At 32.9% G+C, this 11,724-nt stretch overlaps 1 pseudogene; it reads left to right on the plus strand.

Moving 5' to 3' along the window:
• The first annotated feature begins 599 nt into the window (after window positions 1–599).
• Window positions 600–11,257, plus strand: LOC120083629 (annotated as a pseudogene).
• The last annotated feature ends 467 nt before the right edge of the window (window positions 11,258–11,724 follow it).

Consider the following 11,724-nt stretch of genomic DNA (forward strand, 5'->3'; position numbering starts at 1 on the left):
AGAGTCTTCTGAACTCTCACTCTCAAGAGCTCCCCTTCCTCACTCTTGATATTCAGATTTCATTGCCCTCTCTTTCCGTTTCCTTCTTATTTTAAACCTCCACTTCTCTCAACGGAATTGGATGTCCTCTTTAACCGATTCAACTGCCTTTCCTTTATTCTTTCTTTCTTGATATTGCTAGATAATTTGAGGCCTATCAAATATCCGAAATATTCCGTCAATCTCTGCTTTTTTTTAACCCTTTTACTTGACACGAAAAAATGTCAAGTAAGAGCATCTTATACTTGACACGTGAAATGTGTCAAGTAAGACCTTATATTACTTGACACGAAAATCGTGTCAAGTAAAAGTTCGAGTGAAAATATCTGAAATATTCCGTCAATCTCCGCTTTTTAACCCTTTTACTTGACATTTTTTTGTCCAAAATCATATTACTTGACATTTTTTCCACAGAAACGTCAAGTAATTAAAAACTACAAGTGTCAAGTAATGTAGATTTTGTAGTAGTGCTGATTCGACAATCTCTATGGACTAACACAAGTCCTCTTGAAAAGCATATGTTTTTCACTACCCTTTTGCTCCAAACGAAGTTTAAATCCATGAACCATACATTCATTTCACCCCAGATGAAAATTATGCAAATGTTAGGAGATTGATGAGGCAGATTGAGGATAATTATCACAAGAGCCTATTGGACAAGGATTCACACTGTGATTTGAAGAGCAACCACGAATTGAAATGTGGGTTCAATTCGATTCGAGTAATGGGTATTTTTGTGGTTTTGATGATGTTCATTTCTGTTATCTTTTCGGTCTTTGTCATTCTTAGAGACCCACCATTAGATGTTGTAATTGAAGGTTCAGATGTGTGGATTTCTCAGTGGAACTCTGACCCAGGTATTTGATTTTTGAACTTCTCGGAAATTAGTATATGCTTTTTGCCACTATCTTCAGGCTCTGTGTATGGGACATTGCGTTGTGAGTTTCAGTTTGGATTGCCTTCAATGCATTGTGTGTCAAGTGTTATGAGTGTTGAGTTGTATGTCATAAAACTCACAGTTTGTAAAGTTAAACATTTTTTATTATCAATAAAGATATTATTCAACATTTATTCAATAAAGTTGGTTATTGAATTTTGTAAATTACACTTGTAAAAACAAAATCTAATAAACTAAGATCCATGGCTATTATATGAATACTTGAACTTTATGTAGAGACATGAAGATGGATCAAGTTCGAGTAAATCGCCAAAACGGTCTATAGTATACGAATAAGGTTGGGTGTCTTATTCTGGTAACACTATCGGATGTGACCCACTCTGTAGTTGTTACAATTTGTTGTAAGGTGCTACAAACGAAGTGATCCTGATTCATTCATGTATTGACATGAGGACTGGGGGCGTCCTCTGCAATGAATTTGCATAAGACCGGATCAAGAAATAAGTCACTCTTACTTTATAATGTTGTTTACTGTTTAAGACTGACTATTTCACTTAGATGACCTAGGTAACTCGATCTTAATTCTGAGCTAACTATGGACTTCTGTTTATTCGGGATTATCCTTAGATTTACATAGTTGAGGGATTGGCTCAATAGCGCCGGCTCAATAAACTTCCAATTTTAGAGATAAGACCGGGTATATAGCTGGGGACATAGAGTGCAAGATGGAATTCATGCCTACCCGAATTAGGGATAGGAGGAAGGTTGTTCTCTTAAGTGCTGAATCCAGGTCTTGAAAAAGGGCTTCCCCTCTCATTAGTCGAGAGGTATCTGGTTTATTTGTTGGATCACAAACCAATTGTTCATTAGATGATCAGTGGAATTTAAGGAATAAGATGTAATTTCGAGGGTAAAACAACATTTAACCCAGCCGTTATTACAAATAACCCGTGAATGGTCGTCTTACTAATTATGGTTAAATCAAGTTGACACAAATATATCTACAGTGAGGAGAGTGCAACTATCGACAACTATCGAGCTATAGTGGTGTGACTCGATAGTTAACGAATAATGATTAATTCGATTTAAAGAGTTTTAGCCAATTAATCTCAAATCGTTGAAACTCATGATATGTAGGTCCATAAGGTCCCTCTACTAGCTTGTAAAACATGAACACCTTGAATTATTAAATTGAGTGAATTTAAAATGATTTTAATTTGAAGTGTTCAAATTGAATTTAGGGTTTTCAATTTGAAGCATTCAAACTGTAATTAGGGTTTGAATAATTATATTTTGATATAATTAAACGTTTAATTTATCGAAATTAAACAAAATTAGAGATTTTATAATATTTATATATTGATTTAAATATTAATTACATGAATAGGATTTATATATCAAATAGGTGTTTGATTGATTTAATATTTGATATTAAATTATTATTTAATTAATTAAGTTTGTTTAGTTAACTAAAATCAAATTATTTTTTAATTTTAATTCCATTTGAGAAATTGGATTTTGAAATTTTGAATTTAATTAATTTTGAATTAATTAAATAAAAATTCAGTTTTTTTTATTTAATTTTGAATTAATTAAAATTAGAAATTGAAAATGTGATTTGGTAGTGGACTTTTCCATTTTTTGAAAAATTGATGTGTTTATATACATTTCCTACACCTAACCCACTTCCAAGTCCACATTGATGTAGCATTCAGCTTCAAACATAATGGCTGCATGCATGATTTATATAGAATCACTTCAATTTCGAATTGAAGGAGAGAAGGAAGCTGAATTCTCCACAAACTAATGCAGGAAAAGGTTTTCTACTGAAACCCTCTTGATTCCTTCACAATTCACTTTAATTTTGATTTTGAGTTCCACCGCTCAAATTCAAGACTAAAAATAATAGAAAAGATCTCTTAGTGATTCGCTAAGGATTTGAAGCTGAAAATTCAAAGAGAGCAGCTAGATTTTGGGAGATTCTTTAAATGTACATATTCTTGAAATCCTTTTCTATAAAATAATGTTTTACATGCATTTTAAAATTCAAATTAAATGTAATTAGAGTGCTTATTAATTCTAATTACTTCCGTTGCGTGTTTCTACATTCGATCAAGGAGAGTCACCTTGTATTCAATTTGTTTGTGTAATTACTTGAATTAGTACCGAGTGTTTAAGCACTCAAAATGATTTGGAATTTTGTGGTAATCGACTTAGATATGGCATTCCAAAAACATTCTGACAACAGCTGGATTGCACTGCACTAAGTTTATTACAAATGCAGCACTTTCACTTGCCCTTGCTCTTATCTTATTTGCATACTATATTTTCAATTGTGTCTGAGTTCTGGCTCATTCATACTTTATTTACTTTTCCTATTATTTCTTCACGATGAACTGAACCAATAGAAAGGAAGAAGAGATAAAAAGTATCTTCGAGACTGTTTGAGATAATATGTTATGATGTGCTGCTATATATGTAATATAATGATTTGATATGTTGATATTTAGAAAATTAGTTAAAGCTGTAAGTGGGCTTTATAAATTGTCTTCCCTGTAACCATTTTGCAAATCAGAATACAGAAAGAATACTTTCACTTATTCACAAGTTATTTTAGTTTTCCTTTGCTTCTTTATCTAAGGATGTTTATGTTGCAGTTGATGCCCTAAATCTTATAGGATTCTATGATTTGTAAATTTTTTGTACAAACTCATTATTTATTTAATAAAATATATGATATTTTATTACATTTTCAGTTGCATTAACCACAAACCAATAAACTAACATTCAAGATTATTTTGTAGCTTAAACATGTATGGGTGGATCATGTTTAAGCGATAACCTAAATCATCTATAGCAGAAGGATAAAGTTTGGTACCTTATCCTGGTGACACTACGAGTATAGCCTACTTTGTAGTTGTTACAATTGTTGTAAAGTGCTACAAATGATCTGATCCTGATCATTCATGTATAGACATGGGAGCGGAGATATTCTATACAAAGGAGTTTGTATAAGACCGAACCACGAAATGTCTAGTTTGATTATTTAACGTCGTTCATAATAGAGATTTACATTTCACCAGGATGACCATAGGTAACATGACCTGAATCCTGAGTGAGTTATGAACTTCTGCCTATGAGGGTAATCTTGTGATTTGTATGAGTGAGAGTGGCCAGATCTCCAACTCAATAAGCTTACCATTTTGGGAATTCGTCTAATTAGGGAGTTGGGAACGCAACTACACAAGAAGAAATTCACTCCTTCCCCGAGCTCGAGGTAAGTAGATAAATTTCCCCCTTAAGGGCTGATTCCGGGGCTTGAACAATGTGGTGCCACACCCTCTCCTGGCCTAAGAGGGGTTTAGTCATAGTTGAACTATGATCTATTGTTCATTAGAGGAATCAGTGGTACTTAAGGAGTTAGATGTAACTACAAGAGCAAAACGGTAATTTTGGCCAACTGTACTTATGAGCAATTTGTGAAGGGTCATCGTACTATTGATTGGTTATATCCAATGGACACGAAAAGATTATCTGAAGTGCGAAGAGTCCGATTTTCGGTCTTTAGTGGAGTGCCCGATAGTTAACGGATGGTGAATAATTTAATTAAAAAGTTTGGTTAATTATTCACGTACTACAGGTCCATGAGATCCCATTGGTAGCTAATAGAACTAAATGAGAATTAGTTTTTGGATTAGTTTGAACTGTTCAAATTAATTGAGGAAATTAATTATATATGATATAATTGTGATAACGTATTTGATACATTGTATTATTTATGAGAGAAAATAAATATTTGAATAAGATTAAAATATAAATTATGTGAATTGGATTCATATAATTGAATTTAATGTAAATGTGATTTATAATAAACATCATTTTTTAGAGGAAATAAATATTTGAATATGATTTAAATATTAATTATGTTAATTGGATTCATATAATTGACTTTAATGTACATGTGATTTATATTAAATACTATTTGTGAGAGAAAAAAAACTATAGCTTATATTGTATATAATACAATATTGAAACTATAGATTATATGTTATATATGATATAACATATAATTATATATATAATAAATTAATTATATTATATTAATTTAAATTAATTTTTTATTTATTAATTTGAATTAATGGGAGGGAATTAACTTCTCTCCCCACTTTTCTCTCCACCCACATATAATGTGGGTAATTGGCAATTCGTATTCTTCTTCTTCCTTATCTTCTGAGAAAGAACATAATAGTTCTGTGACTTCTCAAAGAAAGAAAATCTCATTTTGCTATCATTCCTTCCTTCCTCTTAATCATTTTCATTCCCTCACTAAAATCACTAGAGCCCACACCTCCTGGGTTCTCAGACTGAGATTACCAAGGTCTCTTTCGTGGTAGTGGCCAACTTCAGTTCAAGGGGTTTTTCAATTGAAGATCAGTCTTCAAAGGTAAAAGTATTCTGAAACCCTATTTTTTTATACATATGAGCATGCTATAATTTTGTAAACGCATAATTTTTTTTCTTTTATGTAAAAATTTAGTTCTGTGTAAAAATGGGACTTCGGACGATCCCACTTCCACTTAAGGTTTCCCTTCAATGGGAACCTTCAGTTTCATCATATATGTTTTAGTGCGATTGAGATTCTGTTTTTCTTTTTGCATAGGTTAACTTCCTTCTTTGTTAATTGTAATTTCTCTTTACCTATATTGCATATTGTTTTTGCTGAATTCCAATAAAAAATGGTCTAATCTATACCATTATGAAATATGCACCTCATTCCAAGTTAATCTGTTGCCTTTCTTATCTTCCTCTTATTATTTTCTTTCAGTAGATTCTAAGGTTGGAGAACTTCATGCGATTATACAGCCAGTTGATAAACAGTTTAGTGGCCTTCTTTCTGCCCAACATGGGGTTAATTATTGTCTCAGTAGGTACAATTCAGTTGCTTATCAGCACAAGATCACGTATGAACCCTCTTCATACTTAATCTCCAAATTGCGGAGTTATGAAGATCTTCATAAGCGTTGTGGAGTTTATACTGCATCTTACAACAAAACTTTGGAGCAGCTAAGGTCTAATGGTAGTAGCAGCTCCTCAGATTGTAAATATCTTCTGTGGATTTCCTTCAGTGGATTAGGGAATAGAATACTAACTCTTGCTTCAATGTTTCTATTAGGGTTGATGCCCAAAATCTCGTAGGATTCTATAGTTTGTAAACATTGTATGAACAGACTCATTATGTATTTAATAAAATATGTGATATTTTATTCATTGTCTATGAAAATATGATATTTTAGTTACATTGACCACAAACCAATAAACTAACATCCAAGGTTATCTTTATAACTTAAACATATATGTGGAGACATACGAGTGGATCATGGTTAAGTGATAACCTAAATGGTCTGTAGTAGATGGATAAGGCTGGGTACCTTATCTTGGTGATATTATGAGTATGACCCGCTTTGTAGGTGTTACCATTGCTGTAAAGTGCTACAAATGATTTGTTCCTGATCATTCATGTATTAGAAATGTGAGCAAAGATATTCTATACAAAGGAGTTTGTATAAGACCGGACCACGATGAAGGAAATCAAGCATGAGGATTTCCATGAGCAGCGGAAGGATCGTTCCATATTCCATTCGAGTGAACACAATCAATTACAGTCTAAGAACGGAAACTAAGAGGTCATGCACAAAACAAAATTACAGCATGCTAAACGAAAGAATCAAGGGATAGAGTATGCATACCTTTGAAGAACCATTCTTCAAACTCCCTCGATCAATCTCCTATGCATCCAACACAGCAATACAGCCCTCGAACGCAACGACCGATGCACAGTACGAACACAACGATCACAAACCCGACAAACGACCTCCACGAACCAAGCGAATCACACTCGATTCACAAAGTGAGTGAGGACACCACCACAATGATTACCTTGGTATTCTCGATGTGAGAATCCAAAAGTTGTGGGCTCTATATGATCTTGGCTTGAGAAAGAGACTAGAGGACAACGATCGTGCAGACGATCGAGCAAGTGGGAGATAGGAAGCTGTCTATCGTATAGACAATGTGCTCGATCATTTAGTAAATGGCAGTCTATCGCATAGACAAAGTCACACGATCGTTTAGCTACGAACAGCTAATGAACTATCGTATAGTCAATGCTTCACGATCATTTAGTCTCTATATGGTTATCGCTTAGTGAAAAACTTTCATTTGATAGCTTCTCCGTGATTTCTTTCTGAAAGTAGAAACTCTCTAAAATTTAGGAAAATATTTTTTCTTTTATCTCACAGTTACCATAAAACTACCAATAACCTCTCACTCAATTGGTTATTAGAGAAAAAGAATTAATTATCACATAATTAATTTATTATAAATAAATATGATAACCAACTTACCATATTATATTTATAACCTATAGTTTTAATACTTCATCTCATAAAACACACAAACCATAATTTTTTTTCTATTTTATGGTACTTAATGTAAATCATATTTACATTAAACCTCCACTCGATGTATCTCATACATCACACCAATTATATCATATATAATTGAATTTTCTCATGTTAATTTGAACACTTCAAATCAACCCCAAGAACTGATTCTCAACTTGAATCCATTGAGCTACCAAAGGAACCTTATGGACCTATAACTTGAAGCTTCAATGGTACATGAATAACTAACTAAACTCTTTAGTCACGAGATCCACCATCCGTTAACTGTCGGACATTCCATTAAAGGCCGACGGCTGCACTTTTCTCACTATAGATATATTTCTGTGTCCATATCAACCAATCAATAGAGTATAGAGCCTATAGGACAGACAACATCTGGATTAGGGCAAGTGGGAGATATTGTACTGAGCGTGTTATGCCCTAGTATATTATTTGTGTACTTTGTATTTTGTTTGTATTATACAACCCACTAGCTTTAGGTCAAGTGGGAGATTGTTGGGGTTGATGTCCTAAATCTCGTAAGGTTCTATAGTTTGTAAACATTGTATGAACAAACTCATTATGTAATTAATAAAATATGTGATATTTTTATTAATTGTCTATAAAATATATGATATTTTAGTTGCATTAACCACAAACCAATAAACTAACATCCAAGGTTATCTTTGTAACTTAAACATGTATGTGGAGACATACGGGTGGATCATGTTTAAATGATAACCTAAATAGTCTGTAGTAGATGGATAAGACTGGGTACTTTATCTTGGTGACACTACAAGTATGATCCGCTTTGTAGGTGTTACTATTGTTCTAAAGTGCTACAAATGATCTGGTTCTGATCATTCATGTATTAGCCATGCGAGCAAGAATATTCTATACAAAGAAGTTTGTATAAGATCGGACCACGAAATGTTTAGTCTCATTATATATAACATCATTCATTATAGAGACTTACATTTCACCAGGATGATCATAGGTAACATGACCTAAATCTTGACTGAGTTGTGAACTCCTGCATATGAGGGCAGTCCTTTAATTTGTATGGGTGAGAGTGGCCAGATTGCCGACTCAACAAACCTACCATTTTGGGGATTCGTCTGATTGGGGAACTGGGAACTCAGCTACACAAGATGGAATTCACTCATTCCCCAAAGTAGGGTAAGTAGATAAATTTCTCCCTTAAGGGCTGATTCCGGGTCTTGAACAATATGGTGCCACACCCTCTCCTAGCCCGAGAGGGGTTTAGTCATAGTGGAACTATGATATGTTGTTCATTAGAGGGATTAGTGATACTTAAGGAGCTAGATGTAACTACAGGGGCAAAACGGTAATTTGTCCTAGTTGTACTTACGAGCAATTTGTGAAGTGTCATCGTACTGTTGATTGGTTATATCCAATGGACACAGAAATATATCTGTAGTGCGAAGAGTGCAGCTGTCGATCTTTAGTGGATTGCCCGACAGTTAACGTTCGGTGAATAATGTAATTAAAGAGTTTAATTAAGTATTCACTAACCATTGGAGCTTCAAACTACAGGTCCGTGAGGTCCCCTTGGTAGCTCAAAAGATTTAGTTGAGAATCAGTTTTTGGATTAATTTGAATTTTTTAAATTAATAGAGGGATTTAATTATATGATATAATTAAATTATTTCAATTATATATGATATAATTGTCATAATGTAATTGATACATTATAGTTTAGTGGGAGAACATAAATATTTGAATGAGATTCAAATATATTTTCTATGAATGTGATTCGTAATTGTTAAATTTAATATAAATATGATTTATATTAAATGTCATATAATAGAGAAAAGAAACTATAGTTTAATATTGTATCACGCGTGATGCAATATTAAACTATAGATTATATGTTATATTTGATATAACATAATATAAATATAATATAATAAGTTAATTATCATACTTATTTATATTATATTATTATTATTTGAATTTGAATAATATGGAATGGAGTTACAACTCCCTTCCCCATCTTTTCTCTCTACCCACTTTAGTGAGGTGGTTATTCTATTTGGCAAAAGGAGAATAAAAGAATTTTTTTTTCTTCTTCTTCTTTACGAACGTAATTGTTATTGAAAGATTGAGAATTGTTAAAAACCTTTTGTGACTTTTGAGTTCTTATGTGATACTTCTCAATCATCTTCCTTCATCTAAACTTTCTCTCTAAATCAAAATAATCAGAGCCCACCACTCCTAGGTTCTCATCTTGAGAATAACAAGGTAACACTGTGGTAGTGTATGAGTTTTTGGTTCGAGATTATCTTGAAGAAGATCTTAAAGTTGTTCGAGAGAGAAATGCGAAGAAAGGTTCTTGAAATGTGAGGTTTCTTGAAACCCTTTTTTGTTTAATAGCATGCTGTAATTTAATTGTAAATGCATATCTAGTTGTATGTTTACTGTAAACTTTGTATTCAATAATTTATGAAATTTGGTCGATCCGCTTCCACTCAAGGTTCTGTTCACCAGAGTTCTTTCCAGTTTTCTTATGCTCTACTTACAAATCGTGTTCTTCTTGTTGACCCTGGAACTAACATAGCTGATCTCTTCTATGAACCATTTCTTGAGGTTTCCTGGTTTCTTCCCTAAGATTTCCCATTAAAAGATGAGTTCGGTAAATTCAACCAAAACTCTCCTAATTGCTATGGGAAAATAATAAAGAATAGCATGACCCCAGATTCAAGTGGAATAACCTTGCCAGTTGTTGTTTATCTTCATTTGGTGCATGATTATAATGATGATGATAAGCTTTTCTTCTGTGATCAAGACCAAGCTCTTCTGCAGTAATCTCCTTGGCTTGTTATGAAAATCGACAACTATTTTGTCCCATCTCTCTTTTTGATCCCATCATTTGAGAAAGAACTTAATGATCTTTTCCCAAATAAAGATACAGTCTTTCACTTCTTGGGTCGATATCTGTTTCACCCCGTGAATTCGATTTGGGGACTGATTACGAGATATTATCAGGCTTACTTGGCTAGAGCTAGTGAAAGAATAGGCATTCAGATTAGAGTGTTTGATACAGGGACTGTACCTTTTCAACACATCCTGGATCAGGTTCTGGACTATATCCTGAAGGAGAATCTGTTGCCACAAACTGAAAGGCGAACGAATGTCGTTGCTCCAGCCAGTAATCAAAAGTCAAAGGTCATGCTGATAACTTCCTTGAGCACTAGTTACTTTGAGAAGTTAAGAGATATTTACTGGGAGAATCCAACGGTCAAGAGAGAGAGAATTAGTTTCTACCAACCAAGTCATGAGAAACACCAGCAAACTGAGAAGCAGAAGGCATTGGCAGAGATGTATTTGTTAAGTACAACTGATGTATTGGTCACCAGTTCATGGTCGACCTTCGGATACGTGGCTCAAGGTCTTAGGGGTCTTAAACCATGGATATTATACAAACCCGAAAATCGTACGGCACCGAATCCACCTTGCCGTCGAGCCATGTCAATGGAGCCCTGTTTCCATGCACCTTCTTTCTATGACTGCAAGGCTAAGAAAGGAGTGGACACCAGTAAACTTGTTCCTCAGGTGAGGCATTGCGAGGACATGGCCTGGGGACTTAAGTTGGTTGATCAATCTGATTGATTTTGCGGCTTTTGTTGTGAAATTGTTGTAGTGAACAAATTCTGCAGTTTGTAGATTACTATAGAAGATCATTAATTTACTCAAAACAAACTTTTGAAGTTTCTCATTCCATTATTAGAAAGATGTAATATGTTAGAATTTCCTAGGTAAACCATATTTCTAAAGAAGCTTTGTTTTCAAGGTAAAATCTCGAATGGAGTTTTGAAAGTTCTCTTTGTGGTCGATTTGGTTCATAGAAATAAGAGGTGGGAATGAGAAATGATATTCTATCACATGTTTGTTACAAATTTTTGACTTTGGAAAAGAGAATATCTTATTCCAAGAAATTTCATATTTCCATCTTCTCTCTTACTTTTTATCTTTTTATTTTATTTGTTTTTCTTCTTGGTTGATATTAGTTGATTTATTTAATTTTTATAAACATATTTAAATTTATAATTGACATATATAATTAATTTTATTAATAATAATATAAATATAATAATTTATTCTATTATTATGAATTAATATGAAAAATCATAATCTTTTTTTAAAATATGAATATGCATAATCATAATTGCTTAAATTCCTTTACTAAAATTATTAATTAATCTTTAAAAAATATTAATTAATTAACTAATAAAAAAAATTAAGTTAATTTTTTTCAATTAAACAATCTTGTACCCTTGTACTTCTAGTTTTAATCTACAATCATAGTTATTTTTTAAAATT

The sequence above is a fragment of the Benincasa hispida genome, chromosome 8 (assembly GCF_009727055.1).
Source record: "Benincasa hispida cultivar B227 chromosome 8, ASM972705v1, whole genome shotgun sequence".
Classification (NCBI taxonomy): Eukaryota; Viridiplantae; Streptophyta; class Magnoliopsida; order Cucurbitales; family Cucurbitaceae; genus Benincasa; species Benincasa hispida.